This window comes from Otolemur garnettii, unplaced genomic scaffold, assembly GCF_000181295.1.
Source record: "Otolemur garnettii isolate 467f Iridium unplaced genomic scaffold, OtoGar3 scaffold00050, whole genome shotgun sequence".
Taxonomy (NCBI): Eukaryota; Metazoa; Chordata; class Mammalia; order Primates; family Galagidae; genus Otolemur; species Otolemur garnettii.
The window spans coordinates 2934423-2961277 of NW_003852445.1; positions in this window are offsets into that span (position 1 = coordinate 2934423).

Here is a 26855-nt window from a genome sequence, read left to right on the forward strand (position 1 = left end):
CGCAATACCTACACTGATACCAGTGAGCATAGTTCCCAGATTTTTCCTTCTTGGCTAGATTCTGAGATCTAAATTCTCTCTGAATGTTATATACTCCACTAGGAACTTTTTGGAAAAAGTGGAAATTATTTTTTTTTTTACTTTAGGAAATCTGACAATAAATGAATGTTTCAGTGATCCTTGATCTTCTCTGTACCAACTATTGTTGAGGAACTAGGACGTCACATCTTGATATATTTGTTGGAAATGTGAACATCTGTGTCTGTCCTTTCTCTTGGCCTTCATCTGAACTGATTTTGCAGAGGGCACCCTGGGTCTTGCTTTATGTTATAGAATGTGGACCTCAATGCATGGAAGACATGGTTCTTGTTAGTACTTACGTAGTTTCTGGCTCTGATTGGCGGCCACCTTGAAGGTTTTGGTGGCAACTTCTCATCTGTGTTGTTAAATCTGGGTGGTTTACATATTGTTCATGGTGGAATTACTCTTACTGGTTTATTTGGTCATTGAAAGTGGAATCTTAAAATATCAAACACTGAGAAGTGGAGAGTAGAATGATGGTTTCCAGGGACTAGGGAGCTGGATGGGGAGATGTTGATTAAAGGATACAAAATTTTGGTTAGAGAGGATGAATAAATACAAGAGATCTATGGTAAAACAGACTGAATACAGTCAACACCAATGTATTATGTTGGGAAAAATTGATAACAGTAGATTTTAAGTGTCTCCCCACAAGTACATGTAAATGGTAAGTATGTGAGATAATGCATATGTTAATTAGCTTAATTTAGCCATTCTATAATGTATACACATTTCAAATCATCATGTTATATACCATATATAATTATATATATTATATATGTATATATGTGTGTATACATATATAATTTTTATTAATTACAATAAATAAGAAGAAAAAAAGAAAGATGTTTTCTGGAAAAAATATTTGAAGAAAAAATAGAGTTTATTTTTTCTTTCCATGTGGATCTTCATTTTATCATCCTACAAGCACTAGTTTGTGCTATTTCACTTAGATATTGCAGTTTACCATGTCAGACTTTGATGTCTTGCTTCTTAGAAGATTCATTGCTTTTTGTTGAAAAGACTGCTAGCTGCTTACCAAAATCTATGTGTTTTTTGTCTTTCCAGGTTCTCAACTAGAATACACTTCCCATCCTCCTGTGCAGTTAGATGAAGCCAGTTGATGGAGGTGTGATAAGTAATCAGTGAGTAGAAATGATCTATGCCATTTCTGGGCCAAGGCTTCTGTGAAGCAGGTATGCATTCTTCCTGCCCTCCTTCCTTTTTCTGCTGCCTGGATACAAGTAACCAAGAGAATTTAGAGGATTGTGGAGCCACGAAGTGAAGGCACCTTGTGCCCAGAATCATCATATGGTAGAGAGCCCCCTGTTCACTAGAAATAGACATGCCTTAAACTGTCTTCTGATTAAAAAATAATCTACTGTTTTATATGAGCCATTTGCCTTTCATTTGTCCTCCACCCCCAGCTGCCATTTTAGCCTATTCCCAAAGACCTATTCTGAGGTCTTTGCTGCCTGCTTGATGATGCCTTGATGTGCTTCATCAACCAGAGTTCTTAAGAGATCCTGCTCTGAGAATATAATTGTCTTCACCATTCAAAGCAGTGGGAAAAAAATACCAAACTAAAATAGCTCAGTTTTAACTTGGTGGCAAGTAGCTTTGGAATTTGGATTTCTTTGTCTTTGATGACTAATAAATTGCTTCTACTTTTACTCAATGTGCATGTCCGTATTCATTTTTCTATTACCTATTCCAATATTTCCTTTCAGGACCACTAGCAAAACATTAAATCTCCAGTAGTTAACATTTTCCATACTTTGTCAAGTTATTTTCACCCAACCTGAGAAAGGGCAATATAATTTAAAACTCAGACATGGTCTCCTGGTAGTTCTCTTACCAAGATCCAAGAGTCGAGTGAACAGAACATGGCGATGGACCTTGCAGTTTCATACATGTTGCCTGTGGCAAGTGTTGTCCCTCCCTCACCATCACCCACCACCCCACTCCTAACACACACTAGGGAATTCTTTAGGACACTTGTCTTTTCTCTACAAAAGTAATCAAATAAGTTTGATTAATGCTTAATACTATACTCTTAGGTATATACTCCAGGTACTTTAGCACATTCTAGATTCTAAGAGAGATATCCTGCATCTAAAACATGCTTAACTTTAGCTGGCCCATTGCCATATTACTGTGAACCAAACTGTGTGTGTAGTGACTAGTCAATTTCTTAAATTCCAGTATCTCTCAGAATATTACCATTTCTATTTGTCCTAGTTCATTTGTGCTGCTATAACAGAATACCTGAAAGACTGGGGCATTTCCTTGAATAGAAATTTATTTTCTCCTAAGTCTGGAGGCTGGAAGTTCAATCTCAATGTGCTGACAGCTTCAGTTGTCTGGTGAAGGTTACCTCCCCCGAGGGGAGAAACTCTGTCCTCATATGCAAAAGGTAGAAAAGCAAGCTAGCTGAATACTGTGGAAGCTTCTTATAACAGCCTTAATCCCATCAATGAGGGAGGAGCCCCCATGGCCTAATTATCTCTCAGTGGTCCTGTCTCGTAACATGTGTACCATCACATTGGCTACCCCTGAATTTCAGAACTGGATTTTGTCATGTGAAAGTTTTGATAATTTTTACCTTTTAATGGAGATTTGGTCTATTTATGGCAGTGACCAATTTGGTTGATTTTATTCCTCTCCTCTTATTTATGTATTAATTTATCCTGTTTATCCCCCCTTTCCTTATTTGTTGACTTGATTAAGTTGGTATTCTGCTTGTTCCCCATGATTGTGAAATTCTTCTATAATTTTTCATGTATTTTATGGTTACGTTCATCTTCGAGCTCTCAGATGCAGACATATTTTTCTACTATTACCTGAAACTAAGCTGCTATTTTATTGAATAAGAGGCTGTAGACTTTTAGTTTCTCATCCCTTCATAAAGTAAAATTGTTAAGGTGATTTTATGTCTCCTATTTTTACCCCCTCAACCCCAACCAAGTTATAGAAAATTTGTTTCCTCCTTTCTTTATCCCCACCCCAATTTCTATATTTTAATTTAATGGTTTAGTAGAGTTTTTTTTTTTGTTTTTTTTTTGTCATTTGGAATCACATATTTTTTGTTCAATCTTCATTTTCAAAATACTCATAACATTCCTGCTGCCCGATAGTATCTATTCATCTATCCATCATTTGAAGTTCATTGTTCATTACGGTTTCCTCTATTCTTCAACTTTCCTTATTATTCAGCTTGAGTTTTGGCTCATTTGTATTTGGTTAGAGTCCTTACTTATTTATTTATATTTATTTATTTATTGAACTTCCTTCAGGTCTCTGAGGAACTCCTGAAGCAGCACTATTTATTTATTTTGACATGGAGTAACTGTGCTATTTTGTAGCTTCAAATGCAGCAAATGAGAAGTCTGATGCCTGTTTGATTAAATTTTATTTATTGAGAATCTCTTTTCTGTCATAATACATGATTTCTGTATGTATACTTAGATTTGAGTATCATTTTCTTAATGTGCCACCTTCCATCTTAAAAGGCAACAAAATGGTGAGGTACTAGCAGCAAAGAAAACAAATATGCTTGACTGATATAAAGAAAACAATGTGCCACTAAGCGGGAATGTTAAAATGCCGTAACTGGAAAGGAATTTTTCAGTTTTAAAGAGAACACTCAATATTATAGGTATTGGTTATTTCTAAAATAATTTATACATTTAATGTCATGCAAATAACTTCTTGGCAACTAGACAAGCTGATATAAAAGACAGTTTGAACAATAAATATGCATGAATGGGGAAATTCAAAAGTAAAAACGTCATGAGGAGGTCTGTGCTGTGCTAGATGTCAGAACACATTATAAGGCTATAATAAGTAAAACTGTTAGGCATTCAAATGAATATACACATAGATCAGTAGAGCAGAAGAAATATTCATAAATGGAATAAAATGTAATAGACATGTAATAAATGTAACATTGCATATCAATGGGGAAAGAGAGGCTTATTTAATGAGAGATGCTGGGGCACTGAGGTAAGCATCTTTAAAATTTTTTATGCCCTGTGTCCTTTATTTCAATAAAACACATTTCAAATAGATCAAAAATTTAAAGGAAAAAGTTGAAACCATTAAGTTATTAGAAGAGAATAACGATTTAAAAATTTCAGAGTGGGAAAAACTTTTTAATTGTTATGTATAACTTAAGCGGCTAAGAAATTTGACAAATTTACATTAAAATGTGTACAGGAAAGGCATCACAAACACATTCAAAAGACAAATAATAACGTGTAAAAATAATAATTTGTAAACATGTTTATAGAACAAGGGCTAATGTTCTTAATATGTAAGGAATTCACCAAATTAGTGATAAAATCACCAACAACTTAAGAGTACAGTGTGAATGGAACATGAATAGTTTACTGAAAAGGTGATCCAAAAAGTGTCTAAAAAGATTTTTTAAAAGCTTGATCTCACCCATAATATAAATAGTATTAAAGCCTCTGATGAGATACAAGACAGAATGTTATTTACATCCCAAAGTTGGGGGAGAATGTCAGGAAATAGAAATTCTCATGTATAACTTTTGTATGAGCCTAAGCTGGTATAATTTCTTTGGTGGGTATTTGGTAATTTGTTCTAAATTTAAAATACACATATGTTTTGACCATGTAATTCTACTTCTAGAAATGTTTTTTACAAATGTATTCACACAAGTGCCACCACATATACAAGAATATCCACTGTACTGTTAGTTACAACAGAAAAATGGATCAATCTAATTATCCATTAATAGAGAAGTTGTTAAATAAATGATAATGTATTCATACAATGAAACATTGTGCAGCCATAAAATAACACATTTTGATATGAAATGATCATGAAGAAATACTACAAGTGAAAAAGGAAGATTTAAAATAGAGAGTATAGCATGACATATACATATATGTCATATTCGTCTGGACATTGCATAAAATCTCCTTGAAACAATACTTAAGAAACTATTAAAAGCTGTTGCCTCCAGCCAACAACACGGCTGAGGAATAGTAGTGAAAGGGTATATTAGTTTTCTGGGACTGCCACAGTAAAGTGCCACAGCATGGGTGGCTTAAACAGCAGAAATTAATTTACTCCCAGGTCTGGAGGCTGAACTCCAGGATCAAGGTGTCTGCAGGTTTGATGTCTTCTCAGGCCTGTCTCCCTCCCTGACCTCTAGTCTGGCCTCTTGCTAGGTCCTCACACCATCTTTCCTCTTTCACAGGCATCTCTGGCATTTCTTTGGTATGTCCAAATTTCTGCTTTTTATATATACAGTAGTCAGATTGGATTATGGCCCACCCCAAAGGCCTCATTTTAACTTACTTCTTTAAAGGTCCTTTCTCCAAATACAGTCACTCTCTGAGACAGTGGGTTTGGACATTTGAATTTTGGAAGGGACGCAATTCAGCCCATAATGAAGAGTAACTTACTTTTCCTGCATTCCCATCTGTCCCTTTTGAACTTTGCATCATGCAATATTATACTTTGTGAAAAATAACTTCAAAAATGATTCTGTAATAAATATCAGGCTGCAGGTTTGACTTCTTAGCCCAACAGAAAAGAGCTTAATACCATTTGGCTTGACACTTAACTTGAATATTAAATTTGAATACAGGTAAGCATCAGATTAGGAAAACACATGCTTGAATTCATAAATTATTTATTTTGTTAAAGTATTTACTATATGCTTCCTTTAAATAGAAGGCTTTCAATATGATTCGCTTTACAGACATTTTCAGGAGTATTTTACTGCACAAAGAGAACTACAACTGAATATTTTTATTAATTTAGCTGTCTAATGCTGCCAAAGTAATGTAACAAAATTTTCATGTAGAACAATTTCCATTCTCTGACATTCTATTCCACTTTTAGTTACATAGGTTATGCATCTGTTTAAGAGTGAATTCACACTTACCTCTGAGTAGAATTTAAAGTGGAATGAACAGAAATACTCTTAATGCAGTAGCCATAAAAAGACAGTTGTATATATTACTCATAGATATTGCATAGTTACCATGATAATCTAATGACTGTATGCTTCCTCTGAGATTTTAAGAAACCTCATGAATAGCTATCTTTCTGGGCTAAGTATAGTCTTGTCTCCAGACAGTGGGATGTTTGGATCATTCCTAAGATCCTATTCAGCCATGTGATCATGGTAGCAATAGTTATGAAAAGAATATAGAAGCTTTATCCCTTGTAAAACTTGATATATAATTTGGAATTTTAATAAAGATGGATACCAAATACTTTTCATCAATTAAAATGATTTGATTTAAGGGTAAACATGCTCGTTCTTTATAACCTGGAATATATACTGCTATGTGTAGAAACAGATGTCCATACTATTTAAGCCTGTTATTATATCAAACAACAGAAAAACCAGCATTTTTCACTGAAAATGAGGTTTGTGAGAGAAGTGGTTTACAAATGCCCTTCTTAGATACATTATATTTAGGGTAACTACCTTTGGAAATATTTGTAAATTAAAGATCAGTTCTCTTCGGGGTAGAATAACTCTTATCTTCAGGGTCACTGTAGTTCTTGAGTGATGATAGTCTGGTAAGCAGGTAAATATGTGGCCCATCCTTCCTCCAGCCTCATTGCCTCTTCAAACTTGACAAGTACATTTGTATATGCCATAGTGGAAAGCTGGATTAGGCATTTCAACAGTAGTTATAAATTTGCACTGAACTCCATTAGCTAGAAAAGGCTGCATGAAGTTTTAGACCTAAGAAGGAAATATTAAGTATAAGCCACATCATAAATAGTGATGATTTTAGTATAGGTTTATTCCAACATGAAATGTCAATTGACACATCCTTTCTTTCAGGGAGAATTGGATATCATTCTCCAAAGTCTAGGAATTGTACTACATGTCAAGAACCCAGTTGAAAAGACAAACAAATCATTAAATGACACCACCACCAGCACGTTCCTATGTTGTAGCCATTTTACTACATAGTACTGCCACACTCCAACCATACATTGACCCTGTCTTATATTGGGATAAAAAGTCTATGGTGTTAGAATATATGGCCTTTCTGATGTATTACAGATCAAAACAATTTTTTTTTTACTTTAAAAAAAATTCAAATTAATATGAGGGTACCAATGATTAGGTTACCTTGTTTGCCTTTGTTAGAGTACAAGTTGTAGTTATGCCCCTCACCCAGGAGGTGTGCCGTAGACCCTTAACTTACATTGTGCTTGCGAGGTGAGAGCACACCAATTGCCCTCTCTCCTCCTCTCCACCCCCTGCTTGAGTTTGCATTTTTCTCTTATGTGGGCATATATTTGTTCGTCTACTGGTTGCATATTAATATTAATTACATTGTATACTTGATTGTCCATTTTTGTGATACTTTACTAAGGATAATGTTCTCCAACTACATCCCAGTTAATACAAAAGATGTAAAGTCTTCATCTTATGGCTGAATAGTATTCCATGGTATAAATATACCACACTTTATTAATCCATTCATGGGTTAATGGGCACTTGGGTTGATTCCACATCTTGGCTATTGTGAGTTGAGCTGCAATAAACATTCTAGTGCAAATGTCCTTATGGCAAAATGATTTTTTTCTTCTGGGTAGATACCTACTAATAGGCTTTCAGAATCAAATGGAAGGTCTACTTTTAGCTCTTGGAGGAGTCTCCATACTTCTTTCCAAAGAGCCTGTATTAGCTTTCAATCTCACCAACAGTGTAATGAAAATAATTGTTAAAAGTCAAACACTACAGAATGGTGTACCTCAACATTGGTGAACCTGAACTAACATGTTCAGGGAGCACAAATACAGTACTCTTGTTGGTATAGGATACTTTCCATAAGGAGAAGAGCTATATTAGTGAGACAATATGTGCCATAATAAGAAGTGACCATGTGTTCCTTCAACAGTGATATTTTCCATCTGCTGACAAATGGCTTATAAATACAAACAGCAGATTTCCCAAATGCTTGTTTAGAAGTTTCAGTACATCAGTACAGTGTCTGTTCAGTCACTGAGTTGTTTTACTTTACCTATAGTGATGGCTCTCTGAAGCTGCATATCTAGCGGGAAAGGCAAAAGTGGAACTTACCACCTTCTCAGTGTGTGTGTGTCGCTTACCCACCTGTCTCTCAGGTCCAGCCTAGGCATCCAGCTTCCAGCCATTACACATCACCCGATGGCTGTCGGCTTGGACCGGGAATTGTCCGTATCCCTTTCTCTCTTGCCTCCATGTCATTTGGACCCCTTTGGTTGTCCAAGGAAACCCAGTTCTGGCTTTAGGTTTGGCTACATATCCATGGAATCTGTTTTAACTCAGACATGGTCAGCAAAAAATATTGCTGAAAAAATGTCAATTTTGAAAATTCATCAGTGTACTCTCTGCAAAACCAACAAAGAGTTAGTCTTCCCTGCAGTCTCCATACTGGGTGGAACAGTCTTGCTAGGAGATTTAAGGTCTGCTCTCTTACCAGCTTTGTGGCTGGTTTTGGGATCTTCACCAAACTTTCTCTCATGACGACTGGAATGTTTGTGGAAATGCAATGCAGTGTGTGGGCATTTAATTTCATGCAGACTTACTGAGTTTCTACCACATGGTTCTGTGCTCCTCTGGGTGTTACCTCCCCTTACTCTTCCAACCATCCTGAGACGCATGCTTGACCTCACTATTACTAAGAAGGTAACTGAAGCTCAGCGAGTCTGTGTGATGTATCTGACGCGACACCTCGGGAGTTCTAGTTCAGCTCTGGATTTGTATTGACATATCTTTTTCATGGTGTTAAAGCTGATTCTGAGGATACAAAACACAAACATGAACAAAACCAAACAGAACTAACGTAAGGATATCTAAAGTACCTAAAGACTTGGACAAGTTAGAAGAATTAGAAAGAAATTTACTTTTTGAGGAAGACTTTCCAGGGATACACCTATCAAAAAAGATTATTTGACATTACACATGAGAGAGCATTGTTTAGGTTTTCCTGTATTACAAGGTAACAGGCTATTTTTCAAATAATTCTTTATTATTGCATCAAGTTCCTGGCACAGAGCTACACTCAGCTGTCACATTACATTCAAAGGACTAGCAGTGGCATGAGGGTTTCTGAATATCCCACCTCAATTTTGTAAAAACTGGTCTCACTCCTATCCAGTGTAGTTAAGTTGGCTCCCCGATAAAGTAGCAATATTCCACTAATGCTCTCCAAGCTCAGCATGCAAAGAAACACTTTGGGGTTGAACTGTCTAACTTTGGCCTACATGCGTCTAAAAGAAGTTGTTTTTCTTAGTCATAACAAGAGTTTATTTTAGGAAAAAAAAATCCATTGAGTCTGGCTAAGATGATACTTATATTCCCAAGATATTTTTATTAAGGAAGATAGTAAACGTAGCCTTTTCCTCTACCCCTTGTATCGTCAGCTGTGTTTGAAGTACATGTTAATGTTTTCACTGAGGGTTCACCTTCAGAGAGCAGCTTTCATCACCAGGCTGAAGTCCTCGTCCGGCAGTTTTAGAGCAGTCAGGGGTGAGGCCTTCCTGCTCCCACAGTCCCATTAATAAATGGAGATCTGGCTCTACTGCCACCCGCTACGGCTCCCAGCGCAGCCACCCATCCCAGCGCAGTAGTAAATCAGCCCGGTGTGTTTTCCTAATTTTAGGTTTGGTCTGACTTAATCCATCTAATAGGAAAAACATCTGGTCTAGTTTTACTTTTAATCTGTTCTTTACATCAGGAACTTTATCACCCTAGGACCAGGTAGTAACAAGAGGTTGGTTCTTGTACCTGGGCATGGACTCTGCGTGGCCTGGTGCCTAATAAGGATCTGCTTCCCATTTATGCTCTCCAGTCCCTTATCAGCCTTAATTTACAATAAAGCATTGACATCACAAATCAGTTTGGGGCCATAAATCCCCCAATTAGTGAAAAGTCTGTGTTGTGACACTTGTTGGGGCAAGGAAAGCCAGGGAGGTTCAAAGATATTTTTCAGTATTCACTTTGCAAGGATCTGGGTGTGGAATGGGCTTTTTATTAATGATAAGTATTCTAAAACATTGTATCTTGAGTCAAATTTTACCTTTCTATGGTTACATTAGGGCATACAAAGTATTTTTTTAAAAATATATGAAAATAGCTTAGAGGAAAAAAATAAAACATTGTTACATGGTGTCAGTTTAGTTTCTGTTTGAATTAGGCACACAAAATAGCACAGGCTATTCAATACTTTCAGAAGGGCCAGCAAGTGACTCTGACTGAACATTTTTGACTATAGTTAGGAGTGGTTTGGGTTTTAGAAATCATTTAAATAAAAAGGGACCAGGGTCGTTTGGTTTCCCAAATAACATGTTCCCCTTTCTTCTCTTGACGTTTACCTCTGATTACTCTTCCACCTCTAGCTCTCCTCATGCCTGACACCCTATGTTCCCAAGCCTCCTCTCTCTCTCTCTCTCTCTCTCTTGTTTTTGGGAGGAATTTTCATATAGTGAGAAGATGGAGCTTTCCAACTGAACTGAGATCAATTGCTGCAAAGCTGTTCAGCCATCCGCTCAGCTTTCTACTTCTCCGAAATGGTTAGGAAATCACAGACAACATGGGTAACGGGGGACCTTATAGGAATTCACTTCAAATAGCCCCGGGCCTAAAAGCTCTTCCCAAATCTACAGTATGTTAGGGGACTGTAGCTCCCCGAAGTAATGTAACTGTTTATGCACTTCTGCCTCTGAGTTCCTTTTAACTGGGGCCCGGGCAGGAGTGCATAAGCAACATTACTTTGGCAAGCAGGAATTAATTATTGAAATCAATTATTGCATCTTTCCAAAGACTGCAGTCAGTCCTCGGTGGGTTGACATAAAAAATACTTGTCTCAATGGCTGTCTCTGTGAAAGGAGATTGAAATAAATCAAAAAGAAAAGGGACTGGCTTCAACTTGGTTCCATTCCATTGCTCAGGATTTTTCAAAAACTTTACAAGTTGGGAGTTGAAAAAAAAAAAATACTTTAATCCCATTGTCCCAGGGATGGAGAATTATATTTCTTACATAGTAAAAGGATTGTTTCTCATAATGCATAGTTGTTTTGTTTTTTGTTTTTTTAATTTCTGACCTGGTTACTGTTAAAACTGATTTGAAAGTCACTCCCTGGTTTTGTCTGAGGGCTAAACCAGCATCTCTTGAATATGTTGCCTGTGTTCCTTGCCTCCTAATCTGTGCCAGGAATGTCCCCTTCCATTCTCATTTGTTTATGGTGGAAACACTGAAGGTTTACTTGTCAGGCTCTATCTGATGGTCAAATAGAACGACAGACATACAAATATACAAATATACCATTAACAAACTTTTTAAATCTATAGGAATAATTTGAGTGAGCATTCAAAGGAAGTATTTCACAGGCCTCTCTGGGAACAAAGGGTCACTTTATGAACAAGAACAGTTAAATGTGAAAACTTTTCCATGAATTGCAAATTGGGGCATCAACTCTTTTTGTTTGTTTGTTTGGTATGATTTTCATCAAGCACCTGACTCTCCACCTGTGAGAAATGTTGATTTATAAGAGCTTTATTAATGGGAGATAGTACACCACTATGTGTGTTAGTCCATTCAGGTTACTCTGAATAAGTACCTTGAACTTTGTACCTTATAAACAAGAGAAATTTATTACTCATAATCCTGGATGCTTGGAAGTTCAAGATCAAGGTTTTGGCAGAGTCAGTGTCCTGTGAGGGCCCATTCCTCACAGTGCCTTTTAGTTGTGTCCTCACAGTAAGGATGGAAGGGCTCCCTTACAAGGGCACTAATCCCCATAATGAGGGTTCTAATCACCTCACAAAGGCCCCACCTCCTAATATCATTGCATTTGGCAGTTAGCGTTTTAGCATATGAATTTTTGGGAGGACACAAACATTCAGACCATAGCACATGACTCAGTAAAGAACTGAAGGTAGACCCCAAGACCAAAATACACTCTCTTGCCCTGTGCAAATTTATTACTAGGTGACAGACAAAATTGAGGCCCCTAACAAGCTTGAGGCCGTATAGACACCTGAAACTATAAGATAAAGGAGTGCTTTTGAGGCAAATATTTAAGAAAAAAAAGGGGGGAAGATTTTTCCCTAAGCCTAGAAAAGGTTCTTTGGACCAGGAGGAAGAGGAGCATGATAAGAACAGTGAAGTAAGTAAGGTGCTGTGAAAGGAGTCTCAGAGCCTGGACCCAAACAAAGGAATGGCTAAGTATATATAAAGTAGTCTCAGAGAGGTGCTCAGGCAGGGCATTGCAGGTGGACTCCCCTGTCCAGGGAGCCTTGTAGACAGGAATGAGAGATAGGTCAACCACAAAACTCCACGACCCTCTTCCTAGTCACAGAAATCTTTCAAAATACCTGCGCTATGTAAATCTCCTAGAGCACTAACCTTGAGAAGGGGAGGGGAAGGATCCCAAAGACTGAATTTTCTGCTAACTAAGCAGAATCAAGAATAGGCTTGAAAGAGAGCTGAAGTTGGCTTATAAAAAAATAAGATAATGTACATTTCTTGCACCCTGAATTTTTGGACTATGATTTCTACCTGTTGTAAATTATTTTATGCATTAACAACCATTCAAATGGTCCCAAGACCCCTGCAGCTTTGGGCTTGACTCTGGCTTTTCCTCTTCCTGCTGTCCTCCGGGTACCACCTTCTTTTGCAGCTCACTATTAGCAGAGACTGTTATTAGCAGCACCTGAAAATTATTGCTATGTAATCTGATTTCTTAATAGAAATTCCAGGAAGCTCAGTTCTGAGCAGCATATGTGAATTGAAGGGAAATAAATATTCTCTTTTCGGGTCAAGAGGAGTCATAAGTAATTTAATGTTGGCATCCCCCCTCCTCTCTGGCTCTCTCTAGAGCCAGTGACGATGATCAGGGATAGGTCTGCCTCTGTCGCCTTAGAACTGGTGTGGGAACGAATGCCTATCTTACTGTTCTTTCTCTGCTTATATGTACAGTTACAGAGTAGATATCTCTTTTCCCGTTTTCTGTCTTAGACCTCAATTATTAATTTACATCGTCAATCGAATAGATTTAACAAATATTTCAAAAGTCTGCTGTCTATGGTACTGCTCAAGGCCTAGGCCTAGAAAAGATAGATATAACAACACAAAATAGTGACTAGAGAAAGAGAGAGGAAGGGTGAAGGGGGCTGGTGAGTGATCAGTATGGGCTGAGTTTGGAAATAACCCTCAGCACAGCCACTCCTGCCACTTTGGTATTGGGAGTGGCAAGAGGCCAGTTATGAAAGTAAGAGCCCACAGCAAGTTAAAATTTCTAAAGCTGGAAATTTTAGGTCTGATGATTGAAATTATTCAATTACTTGCCATAGTTTCATTTTCTTATGCCAACATTTCCCCCAAAATACCTATTTAAACTAAACAAAACTGTTGCAAAGATTTTCTTTATTAAGAAAGGATCTCAGCAGTATGTTTTATTCCTTGAGAAGCAGAGCCTAAGACAAGAATTTGGCTGTGTATTGTTTATTAAGTGACTTCTCTCAGGAGAAAGGCAAGGAAGAAGTTGGTGTGGTTAGGTAAAGGAGCTAAGCAAGGAGTTCCTCAGTGAATTCTGGAGCATAGATTGCACCATAAAATAGTGTCTTACAGTTCAGTAAGAAGCTGACCTATTGTACCACCATGTGGGTCAGTTATTGGCTGTGAGCTGCCCACATCACCTTGGGTTTTTAGTGAGTGTGTTTGTGTACGTTTGTTCATATAAAAGATTTCCCCTGCAAGGTGGCTCTCATTAGGTCAAGGGTAATCATCCAACATTCATAGCAGCTCAGTGACCCACGGATCTCCTGAAGGGAATCTGGTTAGGGCACCAATGGCACTCCCTTTATTCAGAATTTTCCATTTTTAACATCTTTAATATCGTAACAAAATATTCTTAATTTAAATAAAATGTTAATTTAACCTTAAAATAATTATTTCTTAACATCTTTAATAATCTTAATGTCTTTCATATTTAATATATGAAATATGCATTTCATATTCTGATACATTGTTAGAATTAACTCAATTCAACAGATGTTTTTGAGATGTGTTTAATTTTGGAGTGTTGGTTGAGCAATATAAATATGAATAAATCTTAATATTGAGTTACCTTGTATCAAAAGATGCTTGAAATACATTGCATGTCTGTATTTTGTGATCCTTTCCCCATTCCTATTCACTCAGAAAGTATTATTAGGATGTGTGCTTTTGATAAAAGAGTTTTTTACCCACACTTTGCCAGAAAGTGAAGTAATAATCCTAATAAACAAAGGAATAGGAACATATGCAGGAGAAAGCAGAATTGGCATTCAGAAAAGAATAGTGACAATTTTATAAGTATAGTATCTGAGGATGCCTTTTTACATTTGGAGATTAATTTATTTTTATTTTTTTGAGACAGAGTCTCACTATGTCACCCTAGGTAGAGTGCCGAGGCATCACAGCTCACAGCAACCTCAAACTCTTGGGCTTAAGTGATTATCTGCCTCAGCCTCCCAAGTAGCTGAGACTACAGGCACCTGCCACAACACCTGGCTATTTTTTTGTTGCAGTTGTTTAACTGGCCTGGGCTGGGTTCAAACCCACCATCCTTGATGTATGTGGCTGGCGCCATAACCACTGTGTTATGGGCGCTGAGCCAGGAGATTAATTTATAAATGATTTGGTAGATTCAAATGTCTTACAAAGGTCTTCACTGAGCACTAACTGATAGGTATTGAGAATATACATTTGATGAAGTGAATGATTTTTTTAATTAATTCTCAAAAGAACAAACAAGAAATTAAATTCAGCCTTTCTATCAGTCAGTCATCATTAAGAGGGGAAAAGTCTTTTTTTTTTTTTGCAGTTTTTTTTGGCCGAGGCCAGGTTTGAACCCACCACCTCTGGTATATGGGGCTGGTGCCCTACTCGTTTGAGCCACAGGTGCCGCGCCAAGAGGGGAAAAGTCTTGATTTCTTATAAGAGATCAGAAATCATGAATTCCTGACTCTACTTAATTCTCTACTCTCATCTAATGGTCCATCTGGATTTATACAGGAAAGTACAAAGCTCATGGGGTGAAATTTACTGTTTTTCCCCTCTAGCAGTGACCAGGTATATCGGATGTCTTCGTACATCAGCTGTTGTTACTAAGGATATGAACCTTTTGTAAATTTGCAGGATTTATTTCACATTTTGAGGGTTAATGCTTCCTTACTAGCCGACTAAGAACCATTTGAAGAGTTTGAAACTTGTTATTTGCACATTGGTACTGTACATATGTCTCCAGAATGTGGGAGCTTCATAAACAACACATTTTGATCTGAGCAGATGTACTGCATCTCTAGAGGTTAGGAAGTTCATTATTACAGACAGCCCACCTAACATCCATTTGGTGAGACTCCATTAGGTATATTAAAATACAATGCAAGATGTCTGAATGAAAAGTTTATTTAGCTGAACCAAGTGGAGTATTCACATCTTCTCCAGACTGGGAAAAGTTTAGCTGCAGTAGCAGCAGCACATTCAAGTGATATATATTTGTAATATTGACTACGATGTGGGTACTACTGACGACTTTTACTGGTTTCTAAAATAAATGTCTTCTAGCAGCATGTAATAGACATGATCTTATCCATTTTTATATTCCAGGGAGGGACTAATATTATTGTCCTCATAGAGTAGAAAGGAAATATAGAAACAGACAAGGGGGATACATGATATTCTTATATATTTTTGATTCATGTTTCACCTACATGGTCACTGCTTTTAGAAGAAATGACTCTATTCTTCCAGGAAAAAAAAAAAAATCTACTGTAGGATTAGCTGGACAGCAAATGTCATCCCTTAAAGCAAAGGGCTTAAAGAGGAAATTATGAAATATTTGAAATTTATCTCAAATGAAATATGACTCCTAGGATGGCAATCAATGTTTAGTTGAGAGGTGGTGAATGGAGGTTAAATCATGAATTCACACTTTCCCTTGTGATCATCAAATCAGCACTCTTAAATTATCTTTTTTAAAGGCTCAAAGTCACTTGTTGTTTTATGCTTCTTCCATGTCCCTGGTGCTAGCATATTAATGGTCTTTCCCATTTGTAGAGGAGCGAGCTGCAGATCAATAAGCATGCTTAGCTGCTTGCCATTAAAATTGATCTGTACTATCCTTCCGATTGACGTCATATCCAGCTGTAAATATCATCAAGTAAGCTGTCAGCTCATTTTCATTATGAGTATTTTTTAATCTCAAAAGATAGACTTCAGCTGGATGACACGTTAGGATTTTTCTTCATTACTTCTGACATTTTCCCAATACCATCAAGAACATCTTTAAAGAAAAATCAGGATTGTCCATTAACTTTTAAAATGGAGGGGGAACTAATAACAGCAACAACAACAAACAAACAAACAAAAAAAAGACAACAACAAAAGAGAAATATCTTTGCAAGTTAGAACGGCAGAAATGACTATGAAAATCTAGAGCAGCAGGACTTGGGTACTTCCCATGTGAACCTGCCCCAAGAGACCTTCATGAGAGTCTGGGTTTATGTAACGAAAATTATGGTGTTGTACTCTTAGAAAGACACGTTCCTAGGGATTTATCATCAGGACTTCAAAGGAGTATTTGTTTATGTGAGTGTTGACCAAAAATTCTCCTTGAGAAAAAAAATTCTTATACTATCTTCAAGCCATCTTGAATATTGTGCCCATGGTGGTGAGAATACCTACATGGTGAAAATCCTAGAAAAATCCCATTAACATCATTAGTTCAATTTCTAAAGAATATTCTGCTGTCCTCATCCAGTGGTACAGAACACAGTTTCTTAGGCCTCTATTTGCCACCCAGCTCCTATGGAAAGTCTGGGAAGAGAAGCTAAACCTATTGTAGATGATTTAAAGCCATTGATTGCTCTTGGAATTCTAATGCTGTAAGTATGGTAGCATATATATGTGTGGGCGTGTATATGTACATATATAAACACATGAGCATAAAAATATATTGGGGGTGATAAGATGTACACAAAGAATTAGAGAGTGTTTTCAGATTTTCAGACAGTATGATTATTACATGTTTGGACTATGTTAGTTCTGTTTGCCAAGGAATTATCATTAATGAATTATCTTTTACATTAAAACTCAATTTTTTATTGAAAGGTATTACCAGAAACATTCAGATGAAATTTGTACCTGAATTTGTTGCAATAACATTGAAGTTATAGTTTATATTACTCTATATATCCTATGATATTTCTACTACGAAATATATTTTAGAGCTTTATGTTAAAAAACTTTGCTTTTTATCAGCAACTAGAATCTTCTTTATAATGAGAATATATCCCTTTACTTTTGGCTGCCAAGAAGGTGTGGATTAAATTTAAAATGGCACAATAAAATATCAAATAGGTTATGATAGCATATATGTTCTGCATATCTGCATTCTTGATTTCTGTTTTTGTAATTACCACTTTAGATAATCGTTTAAGCTGTTTCAAATCTTTTATGAAAAGAGTAGGAGTAATTATAAGCAAATAAAATACTGTCTGTCAAAATAACAGTTACGTTGTCATAAAGACTAATCAACTTCCAATAAAAGTGAAAACCATGAATTATTCACCTCAAGATAGTCTGTGTTCTGTTTGACAGAATGTAAAGAATTTGTATTTCTAATAAGACCTATAGTTCTCTGAAAGCCAAAAGGTTTACTCTTTATCTTTGCTAACCTTCACTACCACCTTACAAATAGAGAAAATGTATTACATTTTTCTAAAGATGAAAGAATGTGTATAACTTATTTAAGGTCACGTATCACTGGTAGGTGATAGAGCCACTTCTCACATTTCTCATATGAAGTGGAGAAATAAACTCTATTTATTGCAGAGTCTAGTGTACCTTAAATTATAGGAATAAGTTCTGTCTTATCTTTGTTTACTTGAGCGCAAGCGACTGGCACAGAATAAAGGCTAAAGAATATTTGATACATAATTGAAAGAACAAATAGAACAAGTGAGTACATTAATTATGAGTAATATATTGAAGAGAAGAAACCATATAATATATATTACAACAAATAACATAAGTATATAATGAAATTATCTGGGTTTATATGGGCATTTGTATATTGGTATTACATACCTTGTTTAAACTATTATTTCACAAACATTTTATAGCTGATTCTACATAAATTATTTCACTGAATTTTTGTAGTGAAAATTTTCGCATAAAGGAACTAGCTAAGCATGGTGAGTGGGGAGTTGGAATTTGAATCCTCCTCTAATTCTAGAGCTCATGACTATATGGAATTATGCTGATAAATGCTCTTTGTTTGATTACTGCTCAAGAATTCACAAGTGGGTTCCAAATGTTATAAACCTACTCCACTAACCCACAGCTATATACCAACATAGTTGATCACTCTTTTTCTTGAGTGACTGTCTTCACTTGGGTTTTAGAACCCCAACTTTTCTCTCGGGTTTCCTCCTACCTCTTTGGCCTGTCCTGTCTCTTTTGCTGGTTCCTTCTCTTTTCTTAGTAGAATGTTGTTGTGCCACATACTTAATCCTTGGTTCTCTTCATGCTTTACTAACATTCAGTGTCTTGGTGGAATCATCCAATATCATGAGGTTAAATCCATTTTCATATCTAGATTCCTACATTTCTATGTCTAGCCAAGACCTGTTTCTTAACCTCAGATTCATAAATTTAGCTGCTTCTTTTGTGTTTCTATTTGGACATCCACTAGGCATCTCGTATTCAACATGTTCTAATCTGAACATCATATTGTTCCTCCTGAACTTGCTTTGCCTCAGTTTTTCTGTCCTTAGTTAACAAACACGATCTTCCTAAACGCTGAGGCCAAAATCCTTGATGCCATCCTTGACACCTCTCTCCCCCTCTCTCTCATCCAGTATCATCCACTACATTGTCAAATTCTGTTGGCATTACTATCTAAATATATCCAGAATTGGATTCCTGGCCCAATTCTTATCGCCTCTGTTGCTACCCTGGTTTGAGTCTCCATCATTTCTCTTTTCCTAAGTGGTGTCTTTGCTTCTACCCACGATCCTTACAATCAGTACAGCAGCTGTAGCAGTTCTGTTGAAACAGAAGTAACATCACATCAATTTTATATTTAAAAATCATGTAATGGTCCTTTTCCACTTAGGGGGAAAGTCTATCTTTTTCCCTAAGTGATACACAGTGATACACAAGGCTTTATGTTTCCTGGCACTTCTTTTCCCCTCTGACATCTTCTTTTACTCATTTGTTTCCCTTGTTGTTACCTGAATAGTCTCAGCAAGTGTCCACTTTAGGACTTTTCTCTGGATGCCTCTTCTCTCTGGAATTAGAACGTTCTAAATATAACCTTCTCAGCGAGGCCTGATTATCCTACACAAAACTGCAGTCTTTCTCCTAATCCCCGTCCCCTGATCCACTTTTTCTTCTTTTCCACACAACTTATTTCTAACATAATACATTAATTCTTATTTTTGTTTGTTTGCTGTGTCAACCTACTAGAATATAAAGTCCACAAGGGCAGAGATATTTCTTTTTACTTATCAACATATCTCAAAATTCTAGAACAAGGCATGAGTCATGATATAATGTAATTGTTAAGCACAATAAATAATTGTTAAACTAAGAAGCTGAATTTATATGTGAGAATTTATAGTATCTTTTTGCAGTTACTACAGGTTTATCATGAACTATTGTAGTACAAATCGCAACTGACTTTTTGTGATTGTAGGATGTTACTGTAGGCCGGTCTGCATTATACTGTCCAAGAAATCCGTACTGTTAAGCAGTGTGCTCATTTGACCAAAAAGTACCTAAGCCTGTGAGGTGCATGTACAGGCATATCCTCTTCTCACCACTGGACATTTTTCGTTTGTGTTTATTAATTAACAAAGATGTATTAAAGTGTAGCACTGCTTATCAAAAATAGTTTCCACTTATATTTTGGTAGTGGTAATAGCCTGTTTATAAGCCAGATATAGCCAGGGCAAACAAGATTTATTTTCTTGATGTTCATTTAAAATGCCTTACCTTTAGAAAGGCACTGTCTAAAAGTGAGGAAATCTAGAACACATATCTATTAAATATCAGAGTCTCATGCACATATTACTTTAATTTTCCTTTGCCATATTTTCTCTCTTTCCTGATTAATAAGTTATAATTGATGCACACATCTTCCTTGGTCATTAGGAAGCCTTCTATGATTTTCCCTTCTTTTGGCATAAACACAAATGTTAAACACATTTTTTTAAAAAAAATCACCTCATAAAATATTTAAATTGAAATATGTTTTTATCGGTGTTTTTCACCTACATATATATTTTTCATAGTTGAATTTTTAAAGTTTGATTTTAGTGTTTTTTTCTTCAAACATAACCTTTACTCGTTAGCCAGAAGCACTGAGTTTTATAAACAATGGGATCCAGTGACTAGAGAGAAACCCGTAAGATAGTGGTGCACTGCTGTCTTTATAATAGCTCTTCCCTCAACTTAGTGTGTGCATGTCCTTTCAAGCACCTCAGTGAGTTTCCTCATTAGCCATGAACAGAAAGTAAAGTAATTAAATTTGTAATGAGTGTTAAGTACCCTTTACCACATGTTATACTTCTAGACCTAGAACATAGAGTAGCAATCTTAGTATTTTCCTGAATTGCATATACTATTTTTAAGGACAATATCTGATGTCTGAAAACAACTGATTGCTTCTATTGTTATTACTTTGCTTTCTTAAAAACAATAGCTACTTTCCTTTAATGAGTTGCTCAATTTTCTCTGGCCTTGATTAACAATTTAGATTGCCTTGGGTTTTCAATCTGTTTTGTGAGTTTAATCCCCTTTCCCAAGTTCTATATTCATTTTCCTAGGTTGATTTGATTCATTCTCAATTAATTAATTTACAATTAATTAATTAATCGCCCCTTGACAACTGTCTGGTGCCATCACAGCTCATATTAATGGTGTAGTGCCCGTTCTAATTAAAATCAATATGTAGTTCCTAATGATATAGTCTTATCTATTAGAAATGGTGAAACATTAAATGGAATATGTTCTGTTTTTAGACCATATGACCTAATACCATTTGAGAATAAAATTACAATACAAATACTTATTTTGTATCTTATGATGTGACAAAGATCATTTATATGCCAGTCACTGCACATCCTACTAATCAACACATAACTAGGAATTAAAATGACATTGCCCTTTTTAATCAGATAAGTCATTCTCTATCCATGCATATAATCCACTTCAGATTTCATTCAAATGCACCTTATTTGCTGGTGTTTATCATGATATAAATTCTAAAATTTGTTGCAATTATTGGTAAGTTTGTACCGTAAGAGCTTCACCTTAACAGACATTTTAGCTCATTTGTGAATCTAACACTGATTTGAGATAGTATATTAGGAAGAGACAACATTACTTCTGTATCCATCCCCACTGGCGCAGTACTGATAAAATTTCATAGTGAGCTGGTATAAAGACTAAGTTATAGGCCCCTCCCAGTTAATGGCCAGTTTATTATGCTATATTATGGCAAAGAAAGCAGAGAGCTCATTTGATAGCAGTTGAAATCTGGCGTGCAATTTTATGTGGTGTGGGCTTTGTCCAACTAACAATGGTGGATATAATTTTTTTAAAAATATATTTAAGATCTTATGAATTAATGTGAAGAGAAACTATACCTTCTTAAACAACTGAAAGTTCCAAAAAGCATTTTTGACAGCCCACATTCCTTTTTTTTTAAATTTAATTTCAGATGAATATACATTATTTGCATATGAGGTAATGTCCAAGTTGTAGTTGAGTACTTCACCCAGTAGGTGCACTGTGTACCCTTACATTATGCCTGTTAAGTGAGATCATGCCATTCCCCTCTCTCTTCTTCTCTCTTTCTACCCTCCTACACACCTCCCCCAACTTGAACTTAATTGTGTTTTTTTCTTATGTGGGTGTGTAATTGTTCATCTAATAGTTTCATTTTAGTATTGACTGCATTGGCTATTTGCTTTTCCATTCTTGTGATACTTTGCTAAGAAGAACATTTTCCAGCTCCATCCATGTGAACATGAAGGACATAAAATCTCCATCTTTCTTTATGGCTGCATAGTATTCCATGGTGTACATATACCACAGTTTGTTGATCCATTCGTGGATCAATGGGCACTTGGGATTCTTCCATGACCTGGCAAGTATGAATTGGGCTGCAATAAACATTCTGATACAAATATCTTTGTTGTAATGCGATTTTTGGTCGTCTGGAAACATACCTAATAAAGAAATTGCAGGGTCAAACAGCAGGTCTATTTTTAGTTCTCTAAGCGTTCTCCAGATGTCTTTCCAAAGGGAATGTATTAGTTTACATTCCCACCAGCAGTGTAGGAGTGTTCCCTTTACTCCACATCCATGCCAGCATCTCTGGTTTTGGGATTTTGTGATATGGGCTACTCTCACTGGAGTTAGATGATATCTCAAAGTAGTTTTGATTTGCATTTCTCTGATGATTACGGATGGTGAGCATTTTTTTGTATATCTGTAGGCCGTGCGCCTAGTATTGACTACATTAGATACTTGGTTTTCCATTTGTAGGATACTTTACTAAGGAGAATATTCTTCAACTCCATCTAAGTTAATACAAAAGATATAAAGTCTCCATCTTTTATAGCTGGTTTTGTAAACAATTTGAAATATCTGCATCAAAGTGGTTAACATAGCCTTCATGGTATTTTCTTAGTTATTGTGTTAAGACATTTATATTCTACACTTAGTAAATTTCACATGTACCCTTGTAAGATGCACCGTGGGTGTGGTCCCATCAATTACCCTCCCTCCACCCATCCTCCCCTCTCCCCTCCCCTCCCTCTCCCCTTTCCCCTTCTTCTTGGGCTATAATTGGGTTATAGTTTTCATATGAAAGCTATAAATTGGTTTCATAGTAGGGGAGCTGGAACATATTCTTCTTAGGCTTCCTTTTGATGGTTTTTCTTACAACATCTATATTGACTATTGCCACAAAGTATTGCTTCAAATGGAAGATATTTAAAAATATTTAAATCCTTCAGTTTATTCTCTTTAATGAACTATTGAGCAACATAACCCTTGACTCATATGTAAAGTAGTTAAATTGTATCCTATGTGGAAAAGTGAAAACTTACTTCAGTGCAAAATGAAAAACAGGCACTAATTCTGTAATGCATTTATGAGGCACAATTCAAAATATTTATCCCCTGAGAATCACTAGTTATACAACATAGAGAAAAGCACCCTTCAAGGCAATAACCTAACATAGGCATTTCTTCTTACCAATGCCAATATTAATCTTCATTGAAGCCTACATGGAAGGTAATTCTCCTAGTAAATCTGGCAACCAGAGTAGTTTGTACATTCAATGACATGGGCTAAAATAACAAATCAACATTTTAGGTTTAGAAGACTCTTGGGGTTTCTTTTTTTAATCAGACTATTGATTCTCTTGCCCAATTGCTACTACCATTAAACATGGACACACAACTCTGGCATAGGCTATTCATTATCTAACCCAGCCACTAACATTGACTTCCCCTGTATACACTGAAAAACTCAGCTCTATCTTGAAGTGATGAGAACAATCATAGAGACCCCTGATCAGCACTATCCTATATTATAAAGACTATTCATAAGACAATATGACCCTTCCCATTTCTTCTTCTTTTTTTTTAAACCTAGTTCTAAAAATGTTTTATACATTAGAGACTTAAAAAATAGATGGAAAGAGTATGTAATTTAAGAAATATAATACTGCATATTGTACTGAGTTGTAGCTGAGATGTACCAACAAATGCTTTCCAACTAACCCACTAGCTATAATAATTTACATTTTTCAGATAACTACTTTACTTTTGAAGGAAATTATACACATTTAAATATATTTTTTAATACAGCATATGAAATGCTCAGGAGTATTCTGTAGTCAGTTAATCTCTTAACCATCTTTAATTCTACATAGAATATAATTAAAGACATGCAAGCAATATGGCTTTAAGAATATTACAAACTAAAATTTGAATTATTTCCACATCCAAGAGTATCCTACATTCATATTACTCTTGGAATATATATTGTTCAACATTTTTAAGCAATGGAGAAGTAGATTTCATGGTGTACATAATAGGTTAAAGTCTCGAGGAACAATGGAATATACATATTTGGAAAGGATCATATGAGGTATGACAGTTGAATTCATAAACTCGTCCTGGGAATGGTGCTACATACCTCTTTGCTGGTCACCTCTCCCCTTGGAAATCTATGTACCAAGACCAGAGCCTACTCCACCCTGCAAAGCAATTTTGAAAGTCTTTTTCTGGAATGGCCATCAACACTTTATAATAACACTTGATGTACTGAATCTCATCAAAATGTATGCTTTTCAATATTTCCTTTCTCTTCAGGTAAAGAAAAAAGTCATTGGGGGTCAGATCAGGTGAGTAGGCAGGGTATTCCAAAACAGATATTTGTTTACTATCTAAAAATTCCCTTGCTGTGCTACGTGAACTGGTGCATTGTCACAATGCAAGAGTTGTTGGCAAAAAGTTCAGGTTGTTTTTGTCCAACTTTTTTACTCAGCTTTTCAGAACTTTCAAATAGTAAACTTGGTTAACTGTCCATGTGGTACAAATTCATAATGAGCAATTCCTCCAATATAAAAAAAGCTTATGAGTAGCAACAGCATTTTACTTTTGATTTGGACTTATGGAACATTTTTGGTCATGGTGCATTGGCTGACTTCCATTATGTGATTTGATGCCTTGTTTCAAGGTCATATTGGTACACCCATGTTTCATCACAATGGTAACATGGCCCAAAACATCATCTTCCTTCTCCAAAAGGTCTTGGTGGCAAATTTTGGCTCTCCTTTGCTTTTGTTCTTCAATGAGGTCCTTTGGGCCCATTTTTCCACCCACCTTTCCTATACCAAGATTTTCAGTTAAGATTTTCCTGAATGTTTCTCTATCAATATATACTTGGTCTGATATTCTTCTCACAGTCAGTTGGAAATTTTGATGCACAATTTGATGAAGTTTTGCAATGTTTTCATCTGTTCTGCTTGTTACTAGCCACCTTGACCTCTCTTCAGCAGGGACACCTTCTCTCTCCTCAGGAAAACATTTAGTCCATTTTTACACTGCCATTTTATTCATGGCATATCCCCCTAAACTTGGACTAATATGTCCCTGATTGATTGCACTTCCACTCTTAGCAAGTTTAATGAGAAATTTATGAATGTTTGTTTGTTGCTCTAATTCAAGCTCCAACATTCTTGTGATGGCACACAAAAATACACAACAACAATAATGAAAGCAACTCAGCAAGGCACTGCCACATATCAACAAACATACAGCTGTGAGACACTGATAAACCAAGGTTATGAAGACTTACTGAGTTGTTTGTACAGTGCTGCCAATATAAGCTCATGGTGGCAAATTTGTGAACTTAATTGTTAGGCCTTGTTATATTTAAGCATAGCTACAGAATTGGCTATGTACATATATTATTGGACATAATAATTTGACCTCAATTTAGCAATAAAGATAGTTTACAATAAGCTGCAAGTTTGGGATGTGTAACTGTTAGACTAATATGACCTAACAGATGTCTGGTGTGAAGGTGAGGGGGTTTCTGAACAGGAACATCAAGCATATCAGACTGAGCATACAGTGACAGAAGTGACCTGGAAACTGGATACACCCAAGAAACTAGCTGCAGAAGTAGAAGAATGCATAGTGAAGTAGGTGGATAATGATATCCAGAGAGAAGGAAAGGATCAGAGTTGGGGATGTTCAGCAAGAATTAACTTGGAAATTCATTAAGTGAATAGAAAAAGCCGTGAATATCAATTCATGGACCATTTGGTGGGCATACCTATTTCTTCTACCTGGAACACCCTTATTTCTTCTTTTCTTAAATTTCTTTTCCTTCTTTACAATTCATATCTGATATTACCTTTGGGGGGAAAGTTTCTTAACTCTCCAAGTTGAACTCAGTGCTCTTCCTTTGTGGCTTGAACGTTCTGTCTATTAGACAGACAGCTCTGTTGACCTGAACTGTGTCTGCCTATCTGTGTGTCTCCTGCACAATAGAAAGACTGGGAAAAATGATTCAGGGCACCCATCTTAAAGTCACTCAAGTATTTAACAGGTTATCAATAGAGAAAGACCTACACTCTAATATTTTGTGATTCAGTGTAGACACCACAAGCCAGGAGGCATTTCTTGATTGTATTATTTAGATCCTAGTAGTTGACCTACACACAACTTGCAAATACACGGCTGAAAACAGATCTTAGGGAATTGAACTAGTGACACAAAGATGACATGTTATAGAAAAATATGACTTCAGAAGAAAGGATAAAGGTATTAGTAGTTTGTTTCTGTTAGGGGCCTAGAAGAGGGACAATTTAATAAAAATCTTCAAGGCTAGGAAAAGAATTTCCATCTACACTGAAAACAGAAGAGAAAAAGAACTCAAACTTGACTACAAGGAAAAATAACTCATCGAGTACAACTGTTTATTTTTAAGACACATTTAGGGAATTGGCCATACAACTGTATTTAGGATAGATTTTCATCTATTGGAGTTAGTTCATGCTTAATCCACTACGAAGTTAAGTTGTAGAAGTAAATGACTGCTCTAAACTGCTTTGTCTGGCCCTAAGATTCAATGATTCCATTGGTTAGAGTACATTTCTACCGATGGCATTCATCCTGGAGATGTGTGATTCTCTAAGTA